Source organism: Leptosomus discolor, chromosome 1, assembly GCF_034619465.1.
Source record: "Leptosomus discolor isolate bLepDis1 chromosome 1, bLepDis1.hap2, whole genome shotgun sequence".
Lineage (NCBI taxonomy): Eukaryota > Metazoa > Chordata > Aves > Leptosomiformes > Leptosomidae > Leptosomus > Leptosomus discolor.
Genome location: NC_141391.1, coordinates 135,229,977 through 135,243,095, shown reverse-complemented (window position 1 = coordinate 135,243,095; position 13,119 = coordinate 135,229,977).

The following is a 13,119-nucleotide window of genomic DNA, read 5'->3' as shown; positions in this document are numbered from 1 at the left end:
TGATATATTTATCAGTGGTTTTCAATGGACAAGGGTTTGAGGGCTGTGAACACCCTGACATGGTGACATATGTCAGACCCAGACAAGTGTCTCATACCTGCTGCTTTGCTGGCCAATAAGACCCATCATGAAATATCAGTCCAATCAGAACGTTTTTTCCATCTAGCTCCCATCTTCCTTTCTAAATCTTGCATTATTTCCCAGCTAGGTCCACTGAGAGCACAAAAGAAAAGCAGCAGCCTTGCTTTATATTCTATGAAGCTGGGTCTCTCCAGGTAGGATCTACCCAGCCCAAAATCCAGTATTAATCACCTCTCACCAACATGTTCCAGCTTGACATGTATGATGATGACTGAAATTGGAAGTGGAGGGTGCACCATCCATAGGCTGAAGCATCCATAGTAGAGACCTGCAGACAACCACCACAAAGCTTTCTTAAGGTCCCATTGAAAGAGAAAGGATTTTTTTTCACTGAAATTTGAAGGGGAACAGATTTTCTGCTTGGAAACAAAACATTTTGTGTATTGGATGGACAAAATATCTATTTATTGCACTACTCATGGTTCTGGTTTGGGGTGGAACTTTCAACTTGATTTTCAGCTGAGAACTTCTGAGAGTAGGTGTTATTTTATCCAGTTATTTTGGAAAGAAGAAGAAAATATCTCTAAAATAACTCTTGCTTATCAACCTCCTACAGGAGCAGATGTGAATGAGCGCTATTCTGCCAGACCTGGCAGTTCTTTGCACTTTGAACCTTTAAAATATGCTTGGCAACAGTAATTAACTAAGAGCAAGTAATTTATTTGTAGTAAACTTCCAATTAGACAGAATATTTCTGCAGATTTTTATTTTGGTATTTTTAACTAATTTCTTTTGATTTTTCTTCATCTGGTTCAGCAAAAGCCTAAATTATTCAGTTTTAATTTTTTGTATTACTCCTTCACTGGAGTCTTGTCAGTTGTCTTCAAATAATGTACACAGGTGAATCAGACCTGCTAGTTAATTACGTTGTTCTGGTTTTGTTTGCAAATTATAATGAAACGAGATCATTATGAAATCTATTAATATCTCCTTGTACAAAAATAAATGGAATAATATTTACTAATAACACACAGGTTTGGCAGAAGAGGTTCCTGAGTATTTTGACACAAACGTATTTGATTCTGTTAAAAGAGTTTTACAGTCTCCAGGAAAAAAATGTTGCTTAGAACAGTCTTTAACACAAAGGAAACTTGATCTTTATCAAAGGATTTGTTCTTATGCCAGAGGAGGAGAGAGGTTTTAAGCTGATGCTTACAGACCAGGCAAGGTATTACTGTCAGTTGCCTCTGTGCAACTCTACCAATTTCAGTGCCATGAATGTAGCCTAGAGCAGAACCTTGTGTCTGCTTTTGCATGCAGAGTCTGCTCTCATAGAAACAGAATCAAAGCTCTTCAGTAGTGCCAGTGTAGGATCAAGCATCTAGTATTTTTTTCCACTGTAAATCCTTTATGTCTCCTTTGATACTGTTTCCTATCCTTTAGAGACTTGTTGCTACTCCTTGCTCCAAAGGAGTTTACTAGTTACTGTCATTGTTACCCAGCTGGAAGGATAAGGCTATTCTCCTTTACACTGTAATCCCAGGAGAGTCAAGTTTTGGTTACAGCTTCTAACCTTCATAGCAGTGAATTCTACTTAATGTTGTGGTCCTGGGTCCTGCACTAACCAAATCTGTCCCATCGGGTGACTTAATCTCTGTTCTACACTTTGGAGATGCACAACTCCTACACCCCATCAGGCAGACAAATATCATACACAAACAGCGGATATTTGAGTTCTTTGACTGAAACGGGAGTTTTTAATAGAAAATGCTTATGATAACAATTGTCTGAAAGTGGAAAACCGGAGTAGCTGGAAGGTTTCTGTCTCTCTCACACTGGGTTAGACTAGTTCACCCTGTCTCTTTTTTCTGTACTTTTTAAGAGGCAGTACAGAACTCCCCAGAAAACGCACTATCCCCAAATTATAGCCAGCATATATAATTATTCTCGGTTATTTCATTACATAATTTAGCCTTCCATTTTTCTGGTTTTAAAACTCCCACACTACTCATGGCTTACATGTTTCATATTTCCAATCAAAAAACATGCTATTTGAAGACAGAAAATAATTTTCAAACTAAACTTATGAATAATAGTGAACTATCATCACTATTTCTGAAAGTGGATGAGTCTATGAAAGTGTTGACCCAGTTCTAGCAGACAGAAACCCCCACCTCCTGCTTCAGAGACCTGATGTTATTCTCCCTTTTCTACCCTGTAGCTAGCTGATCTATGGTTGTTTTCAGAAAACAGCTGCCTTTCCCTAAGTAGGATGACCGTTTTAGTATCAATCTCTGTAGATTGCTTTGAGATCCTTTGGAAATGGAGGCTAGGCTTGTCATCTGGTAAAACTTGCCAAAATCTGTCACTCAGACAAAATGAGACCTGAACAGCTTTACCAGCTTTAACACTTCAGATGATTCTGGTACGTACTGGGAAAAACAAGGAAAGCACAAATAGCTGTCATGGGGAAAGCTCTGAACCTCCATCTGTCCTGTTCCAAATGATTCAGGTATGCCACAGAAAGAAACAAGGACCACAGAGGAACTCTCAACAATCTTACATCCTTGTAACATATTAGTGACCCCCGAAAAGACCATTAATTGGTTTGACATATGGAGAAAGCTAAAGCAGCATGGGCTGACCTGAAAAGGAGGCAACTGATGACTTACTGGCCATCTCAGTTAAGCAGAAATAAATAGTGAAAACAATTGTTACTAAGGGAAGGAACCTCATCCCCAGATGTACAGCATCACACAGAAGGCTAAGCTTGAGCTGGAACTGCTATGTGTACAAGCTGGGCCACCAGGCAGGCCTTGGACACTTTTACCAGCTGCAGTAAGTGTATTTGTCATGGCCAAAGCAGTCCTGACTTGAGGAATTTTAATTTAATTTATTGCCAGCTAGCGCAAACTTTTGATTACTGATTTGGATATTGAGAAAAAAAGAAGAAAAAGTAAACAATTAAACATTTAGGGAAATACCTTTCCTTCTCTTTCCCCCAGCTCAACTTCAGTCAAACAGCACTCCCACCATTTCCTGGTCTCAACTTCCCTTGTTTTTGCCATGCATTACACTCAGTCTCTCCCAGTCTCTTCAGGGATGTGATAGGCAGTGCAGGAGGCTGAGGTTGGAACATAATGGTTTCTGTCTGCCAGGCCATGTGTTTTACTCATTTTCTTCTGCTTTGGCACGGGTGATCCACAGGCTGCAGTCCCTTTGGGGGTGTCCCTGCTCTGGTATAGGTTCTCCACAAGCCACAGTCCCTCAGGTGTGTCCCTGCTCTGGCATAGAGCTCCTCCTTCAAAGGGTGCATCTCCAGCCATGTCCCCAGCAATGTCTTCTTCCACGTGTCTCCTCACATACCTCCTCACCATTGTGGGTGCTGCTCTTTCTTAAATCTGTTGGACCACGGGTGCCACGTGCTCTGCCAGGCTGAGGTTTCTGGAGAACCGTGGGCTGCTTGCACCCATTTCAGAGTTAGCTGGAAGTAGCTGTGACTGGCACGGGGCAGCTCACTGACTCCTCCCACACATGGCAGCCCTGCAGCCCCCTGTTGCAGAAACCCTGTCAGTTATGCTTAGTGCAGAGTTGTTGCCCTGTGTCCATGGTGCCGCTCACAGTTGAACTGGAGTTTTCATTTGGGGCGTTGTGTGCTCTGCAGAGAGTGCCTGTGTGCGTGTTTCACAGCTAGAAATTGCCATCTCCCTTAGTAAATAAATCTTAGACCTCAAGTCACTGAGTGTTGTTCTTTTCTGGTGGCTACCTCACCCTATATTGCCTAGCACAGCTTACTTTCCTTTTAAAATTGTTTCTCCATTGTCTTGTTCAAGAACGTGCTGCTAGACCAAGTGGCATGTTCAGATCCTCTCCAGGAGGCAGGCTCTGACCAGGAGTCCTTTGCAGGGAGGTACCTTCATGGAGATTTTTGTAGTCTGGACAACCCAACACCAGCTGCAGAAAGAGGAGAGAATGTCCATGCTGTGGGAGCAGCCAGCCTGCAATGCCTGAGTGTCAGTGTGCTACTGCAAACTGCAGCTCATGCTACCTGGGATGTACTACTTGGATGTGTTTTCTGCTTTCTGGAAAAATATGAGAATACTACAGTAAAAACATATGCTAAAATAGACTATAAGAATATGCTAAAACATGAATCTGCCTTAGCAGCTATTTTTCTGAAGCTCAGAAGTTGGTCCAAATATGAACTTGATTCTGCCTTCTGGAACAGTCAGAGTTTTAATAAAAGGTATTTTGCCCTGGGGTTGAATTGGGGAAATGCAGTTTTCTTACAGGATATCCTCGAGTCAAACTAAGCTGAAACCTTTCATAAGAAGCAAAATTATCTCAGTCACTGCAGTGATGTTAATTTAATCTTGCTTCTCCAGTTTATTAGATAGCTGTAGGGACTTCAGTCTCTACCACTGGATAAGTGCTTTCTCATCTTCTGATGCCAAGACAGTGGATGACATTTTTCTCTAACAGTAGAACATTCTAATACTCATCCCCATAACGTGCACAGCAAATGTCTAGATTTTAAAATGCTTGTTTATTTTTTTTTTAGCCAAATGAATAACATTTCCAAAAGTGTCATCTCTGCTTTTTTTAGGCAACCACAGAGGCATATAGCTATATAGCTTCAAAAACATCAAGATTATTCTGCTTGAAAAACAAAATATCACTAAAAGTCTGTGCTACAGTGTTCTGTTTATTTCAGCATTTTCAAGAGTGAGTGGGTCTTCAGCCACGAAGATCCAGAGACAAATGTCTAAATTCTTTCAAAATGACATTTAGGCTCCTAAACCATTTGAATCCTTTTGCAGATTTTATGAAACATATTCATAATAAAATAGAAGAGCAGATAGTAAGTACTTGTAAGTTGCCAGAAAATCCAACAAAATGCAAACGACAAGAAGAAAATGGACATTTTTTTTTCCAGGCTTGCACTGTGATTTGTTTTTTGTTCCAGAGAAAGAAGGCACTGATAAATGTATCAATGAGCTTTGAAGAGAGCTGTTGCTCAAAGACAATTCAGCAGTGTTTTCTTGGCAGCACGTCAAGAATAGGGGCTGCCTTCTTGTTGCTGGTTCTGGCAAAGAAATAGGAGCTTTTCCAGCCCGCAAATGGCAGAACATCAAAATGTTACAATGCTGTGTTCCCAAAGATGATGAGGGTTTTCTTTCATTAATGAAAGATAATATGAATGTACAGAATCCACATTTCAAATTTTACAGTGTAATGAGTATAATCCTGTTATTAGAGGCACTAGAGATCAGGGGGACAAGGCTTTTTTTTTTTTTAAACTCTGCTTCTAATTCGTTGTATGGCCAGCTTATATCTCTGCACCTCAATTTCCCCAACAGCAGGCTGGAGACAATAAGAGCTAACCCACTGGGCCACCGTGAGGCTGAATAGATCAGTATTTTTGAAAGGACTGAGACGGTCATATAGAACTTGTTATATAAGTGTGAAGTAATAAAATGCAAACTAATGAAACATGATCAGACCTGTCACTGCTCATTTTTTGTTGTATGCCCCTTGGAACAAATGAACTGTGAGTGAGACCTGAAATATTCCAATGTTACATCGGAACAACCACGGTAAAATGGAAAAATACTTATTTCAGATTCTAGTCTGTATTAGCATCTTCTCAAACATTTTTATATGCATTCTTACAACAGTGCATTGCAGCTTGACTCCTGCCTTTCTTGGCTCTCATTCTAAAAGTCTTGTTTTGCCCATTGTCTTCTAGTTGTTCTCTCCTAAATATTTGACCCTATTGACCTTCATATCTGCATGGTGATATCACTCCTTTAATTATATGCTTATTTTGCTCTTGGGCTCAGAATACCTCATAAGAAAAAGAAGGACCATCCCTCTGATAACTGTTCACTCCTTCACCCTGCCACAAATTTCCTGTGTGATGTCAGGCAAAGGCATTTAGGACGTCCTGTACCACTGTCCACCCAGCGTCATAGAGGTTAATTGATAGCAGTGAGATAACACAATGGTCACAGGGAGCTCGGATGGCTACTGTAATGACTATGCACAAAAGGACCAGATAGAGAGATAGGTAGGTAAATAACCACGGCTTCACCCGATACTCAGCTTTGCAAATGAGCCCTACATGCAGCTGCAGTTCTACTGGTAGTGACAGCTGTGTGAATGCACAGGTACCTGCTGGAGCCACCACCCACCTAATCTAGGTGGAGTTTTTTCTGCAATACCTTTGGCATTAAAGCTGTCTGTATCTTTTCACTCCTGCCCTCGAGCAACTGTGTTATTCCAGTGCGGGGCTTCCTGCACAATTCTGCCAGGTTCACTCATATCCTAGAGTACTTTCATTAGCCTGTTCTTACCCTCCTCCCACACCTTGCTCCACCAGGCTACTACCTCCTTCTGTACTCCGCAACCTGCTAATGCTCCAGTTTTGCCTCCCTCTTGTTCTTCCAACCCAATCCACTCCTAGTCAGAAGGGTCCTGCTTTTCCAGACTCTAATTTTCACCTTCAATTGCAAAGGATAGAGGAAGAGGTTTCTTCACCTCTGAAATACAGCGCAGATAGTGGGCTCCTTTCCTTCAAGGTTTCCTATGACCTGATGCTTTCTTGGCATCCTTTGCTTTCCATAGATAAGAGGCTGTTTAGTGGCTGTAGACTGCAGTACCTTCTCTGAGCACTCCAGGTTCCTTTTTCACTCCTACTTTTACTTTTGCAAACTTTTTTTGTAACCACCTGAAGCCCACGACTGCGTCTTTTCCATCCTGTGCTTCCCTGTTGATTGCCACTTCCCAGTGGCCATTTTTGGCACATGGCTGTTGGCTCCCGTTGTGCTGAATACATGTTAGCGCACAATGCATGTCTGTCCATCATCCTAAGGGCTGGGTGAAAGCCAGTATACACAGGCGTATATTTTGCTTTATTTCTTAATTGCCTGTATACACTATACTTGCCAGAGTGGCTGTACTTCAGACCTGTAAAGTGTCACGTCTGGTGTGTGCATCCATCTTCCTTCTTCTTTCCTTTCTGCCCTGTTTTCCAAACTTGGTATCTCTGTGGGAAGTTGAACTATACTCTAAGTGTGCAGTGCATATCACTTTCTCCATTCCATCCCTTCTGCTTACGTGTGCATCAGGCGAACACCATCAGACCAGTATGTTTTGCATATTTGCTGCGATACAAGGCTTGGTATAGGAAGTGCACAGGTTTTGACATGGGAATGCATGCAAATCCACTGTTGTGTGGGGTACAACTGAGGATACAGAGTGGGTTTTGACATGGTAATATTCATGATGTGGTCAGTGCAGCACATGAAGATGTGTGTGCATTTAATGTGGTGTGAGGTGTGGTGGAAAAGGTGCATGTGTGTGTACAAGTGCAACTGGGTGAGCATGGTGTGGTATTTCCAGCACAAGGTGCAGGCACTAGCCTACACTTCTGTCTGTGTGATCAAGGTGGTGTGTTCACAGGTGTGTATTTGTTCTGGGAATGATGTGCAATGACTTTGCCTGTTTGATGTGAGGCATTTTCAGCCCTGCATACTGTATGTTTGGCAGCAAAGTGTCTTTGAACCCCAGGCAATGGAGGTAGGTGATGCTGCTGCCTGAGAGCATATCTCAGCTTTCTGTCATCTCCTGTGAGAGAGAAGGAAAGCGTTCTGTTCCTATTAATCTTGCTGGATCCTGAGGGGAAAAAGAGCAGGTGCTACTGGAGGAATAATAGGATACTAGAAGACCGAAGAGGCAGAGCCAGTCTCAGTTACAAGCTGAAGAAAAGATAAAGGTTTTACTTCAGGGAGGATAACTCTATGTTTGGACAACGATACATACCACCAACTCCTGATCTCCCTGACATGTTAGGAGACACTCTCAAGTTCCCCAGGCAGTTGCCACCGTCTTGCAGACCCCTGTGCTTCTAGACAGCCCCATCAGTCCTTTGGGAACAGCTTCCATAGTGCTGAACACTGGCAGAAGAGATCACATCTGGGAAAGCAAAGCCAGATTTCCAGGAGGAAGGAAACAGGTTGCAGTTCTGGTGGCAGTTGTGAGACTTGCCATGTACACATTGCATGTGCTGGGAACACTGAATGGGGATACTTTTGCCCCAATATACAGCAAAAAGTTACATCCTCTGCAGACACTAGGGATTACATTCACTGACCTAAAGGCATGCTGCTACACGGAAGACTATTCCAAAGGGGTCAAGCAGCAAGCTAGCAAAGACAAGGAGAAATGCTGACTGAAAAGGTTGTATGAATTGGCACTAAGGGCTAGGAGAATGTCCCACTAAAGGTAACAGGGACTGCTACCTCCTGAAAGCTCTCTAGGTTCAAGTGCTGTGTGGACACTTCTGGAGACCACTCAGATGGTCAGAGAGGATTGTGTCAAAAAGCCAAAACAGTGTCCTGAGCTCTGAGAAAGACTACTCTAAGCTGGGGCGGGGGAAGTGGACGGGAGATGAATCAGATCAGTTTTTCCTTCAGCTAATAATCCAGTATATTCAACCTTAATGCAGTTCTAGCAATGTCCTCACTTGAAAATGAGGACCTTTATGTCCTCCTGCTGCTTCCACATATCACTATTTATAGCATTCATTAACCATCTTTTAATTCCCAAAGAACCACACAACATCCAGAAGACATTGGCCAGAGTGCAAAATCAGGGAGAATCAGACTCTTACTTTACAGAAAGGCGCTGCAAGAGCCAGCTTTTATGGAAGAATATTAACTAATTCCTGCAACACATGTATATTCAGGCACGAGCTGTGCCTTGGGATGCCTATAAGTTTCCAGGAACACATACCACGGGACTTGCAACATCCTCCTAAAGACTGGCAGCACAAGCTGGGGCAGCTGATGTTCATGGTCAGCCATGCTCTGCCTGAGTCAGTCCTACAAATGCCCTGCCAGCAATGAGCTCTGTAGTCACACTCTGTGGCTCATCCTGGGGGAGTGTTTATCTGAGCTTGAGTGACAGGAAGGAGCTGGAGTTTCGCCCTCTGGTAGTCTTATTTCTGTTTTAATTAGTGTTTCTTTTATCTTGGTCATGACTGTTTTATGGAAGCAAAAACATTAGTCTTTAGCATAATTTGGGACCTTTTATGTTAGTCCAGATATCCTTCATGGTGACGTTGTCAGGCCCTAATGCCCCAGGCCATCTTTCCTTAGGTAGTCTCTGCTCCAGGAGAATGTTTTCTTCCAAAGCAAGCATCAGGATGACTGGAGAGAGGATCCCAGGTGCAATGATAGTGACCAAAGCAGAGTATTAATTACTTAACCTCTCTTAACCAGCTGAGCCCCTAGTTTCCCCCAGGCCTTGCTCCAATCCTATTTCCATAACCCACAGAATAAAGGTGACAGCCTTTAAGCACAGGCTAACATTTCACATATGGACCAAGCAAATTACATTCAGCAAATGTGTCCACCTGATGTTTCTCTCAGTGATGGCACTGACACAAACATGTAAAGCAGCATGGCAGGTACAAACATCACTGATGCACCATTTTCCTAGGAAAGGGGTAAGACGGGAAGTGGGAGAGGTCTGCTTAGGCATACTCCATAGTGGTTTCCTACTTGAGCCAGCAGACAATACCACAACCTAGAAAGCAAAACATGCATTACATTTGAAGCTGAAATTCAAACTATTTCAACTGATGTGTAAGATTTTAGCTGATATCTGCCCATCTGGCTGGAGTCACAGCACCCTTCTGCCATACAAGAGGAGTTTGCTTTAGTCATGATGGTGGATGTGAGCACAGAAACTGCTGCTGCGGACAGGCTCTGAGTTTACATGGTGCAGAATGAATTACTGCCTCTCCCTCAGCACTAGCAACAGAGGCTCGTACTGTGGCTCCACCCTGCACATGCTGGGGAAGAAAAGATCCCATTAGGCCTAGCAAGTTTTGTTCCTGTGAGTTTCAGTGTCGTAATTCTTGACTTCAGTCCTCCAAGCAACCCTCTCGCTCACTGCACGGCAGGCTGAGAGCAGACAGTCACTCCTCCGCAGCATTGTCATGGCCCGTTTCTGCCACTCTGGCCAGCAGCACCCACATAAACTGCAGATGACAAGGAGGACGGAGGAGATGGAAGAAGCAGTATGTCTCTTGCTGCTTCCCTTGCACGCACCCCTTTCTTCCTCACGTGCTGCCTGTGCCTGATGCGGAGTTATGGCACTGAGCAAATGGAGCCTGCTGGTCTCGCCAGCTGCCAGCAGGACTCCTTCCTCCTCAGTGCACAAATATCCACAAGGAAAAGCAGCCTAGACCTGCTGCTTCTGCAGGATGACTTTTCAAGGAGTCCCAGATTTCCTGATCTCTGCTTTTCCTATCTTTAGAGGGCCCTGTGGCACGGGAGCGTCCTCCCCAGGGCCTCCCCCACACCTTCTGCTGGTCATGTCCATCCCACCTCAGCCTGAGCTGTCATGAGACAGTGAGGGCTAGTGGTCCCCTAAGGTATACGGCCAGCAGGGCACCACGGGACCCATCCTACTGCACCCAACAGGGGGACTGGGGCAGGCCCAGGGATGGTGGCCAGGCTCAGGCCCAAGCACAAGCACAAGCCCCAACCACAAGGCTCATCGTTATGACGAGGCAGGTCAAGATGGGAATCCCACCTGCAGGCCAGGGTCAGGATCAGGCCCAGTGATGCCAGGGCTGTGGGGACAGGGACAGGCTGAGGCTAGGCCCTGTGGGCCTGACTTGGTGGGGCTTGTGGCTGGGCAGGGCAGGGCAGGGCTGTGGGGAGCTGGAGACCAGCCCTGCTGTGGCATTGCTGCGACAGGGGCTGACAGTCCTGGCGGGGGCTGCGATGGGGTCCTGGGACATAGGCAGGGCGACGAGTGGCCCTGGGGGCCTGGCAGGGACAGTCAGGGACGGCGCTGCCCTTGGGACTTTCTCAACTGGCTAGGACTGTTCAGGGCCTTAAAATGGCAGAGAATGCCTCAGTGCATCCATTACGCTTCTTAAGACCTCTTCATGTCATCCACACCTAATTAAACTTCACGTTGGTGGCACGGCAAGACACAGCCAGGTGTGTGTGACAACATAACCAAGAAAAGGAGAGAAGTGACTTGTCCTGGTAGACAGAACAGAGTAAATCTGGCGTTGTGGGAAAAAACAGCAGCAAGAAGTTCTGGCAAAGCTGTCCCTTTATTTACAAGCCCACATCGGGAAGACATGCTAGTCACCCATTTTGGACCAAGCCTGTGATTTTTCAAATGCATCTTTATTGATCGGTTGATTTAGCTCAAGTAGTATGAACTTTATTTTACGAGAACCTGCAGCTAACCAACACAAAAAAGAACTACCATCATTACCTCATACAATACCAGACTAGCGCAAAAACAGAAGTAAATGCCACAATCCAGTTAAAAGAACTATAAAATAACTAAATTAAACTGTGAACTCTACAAACGGCTGAGATGAGTCCCACACATGTCACTCAAACCCAGCAGTGGGAGGGGAGGTCTGAACACAAAACCAAGCACTCCAGATGTTAACTCTTTCTCCCCTGAGTGTGCCTAAGCACAGGCTCATTTGAGACAACACACAACCACGTGCTTGGCAGCATGTGTGTGAGCAAGTGGGACACTGGCAGAGAGACGTACACCATCTGCCCGCATCTTGTCTTTTACCCTAGAAAGCCTCCTGGGTCTGTTCTCTGCTTCAGAACATTCAGAGCTTCCTAAAACAAGAGACTGATGCAGATTTGCACCCAAAGGATGTGAAAAGAGCCTGGCAATTGGAGGAGACTGGGCCAAAAAGAGAGGACTGAGCACTGCAGGCAGAAACTGAAGTTATCTAAGTTGGCAGTAGGTACAACACATCCAAACCCATCTAATCCAGATGAACACATAATGGAACAGCAAACCTGAAGTTCAGGACGAAAACCTGGGGATACTAACCCACCCATTTCATCCTTTGTTCCCCTATTTTCTGTCTGCCCATTATGACTACTCTGTCTACATCCTCTGCGGTTCCTCCCTTCTCTCCCATTCTTCTGCTACTTCCCATACCACACAGGCAGTGACCCTCCTGCCCCACTACACTGCCTTCTCTGACCTTGACACAGTTCTACCAGTGACTCCTGCTTCACACTCCCAGCCTACTCTTCTGCCTCGTGTACCTCTGTGGAACAACAGTCAGAGAAGACTGAAACCTGATTTCCTGTCTTCCATAATCAGAGGAGCACTCATCTTGATTTCTCATTCCTGAGGAATGCAGAGAACTGGGATCTAACTTCATGTAAATAGAGCAACTGCCTCCAACTTACTTTGTAATTTGCCTGTATTCTTCATCCTTCTTGTCTTTTCCTCCCTCTTGGTCCCTCTCTTCAATGTAGGAATGTTAATGGTAATTCAGGTCCAGTTCTCTGATTTTTAGATAAAAGCCCAGAATCTTCCTGAAAGTCAGTTCACTTCACAAACCCCATCCCTTCATCAGAGTTATAGCAGTTATGTGAAAATCTGCTGTTTGTGCCACTGGGAAGAAACTGCTTTGGCATGACAGCATAAGGCCTGCACAGGACTGCATCTATCTGGCACCTTTCTAAGAACAACACTGGCTTAAAATAAAATAATAATAAAAAATATCTACAGAGAATTTATTCCCCTTCCCCTTCAAGTCTAAAAGCACCTCTCTTGTGGTGAAGAGTGGCACTGTCATCCATCACAAAAAGCCACCAAAACACATGTGGGAGCAACTGATTTCTTCTGCTTGTGCATGTGGTGCAAGGGCTGTACAGGGATGAGACATGGAAGAGAAGGCTAAACCCATAGGACTTTTGCCATCTTCAAATCAGCAGAAGACTGGTACAAGGATAACACTGATAGATAATTTTCTGTGTTCACCAATAACAAGACCGTTAGCCGTTAGTTGCCTTAATGCACAGCAATGGAGACTAAAGTTAATTAGCAAGAAAAGCTCTCTCACTTGTAGGCTAGCTAGGAACTGAACAAACAATCTCAGCAGCCCCCAGGATCTGCCTCAGTGAAGTTCACTAAGAAGAAGTCTGATGAGCAGCCACAGTGGACATGTTTGGTATACTC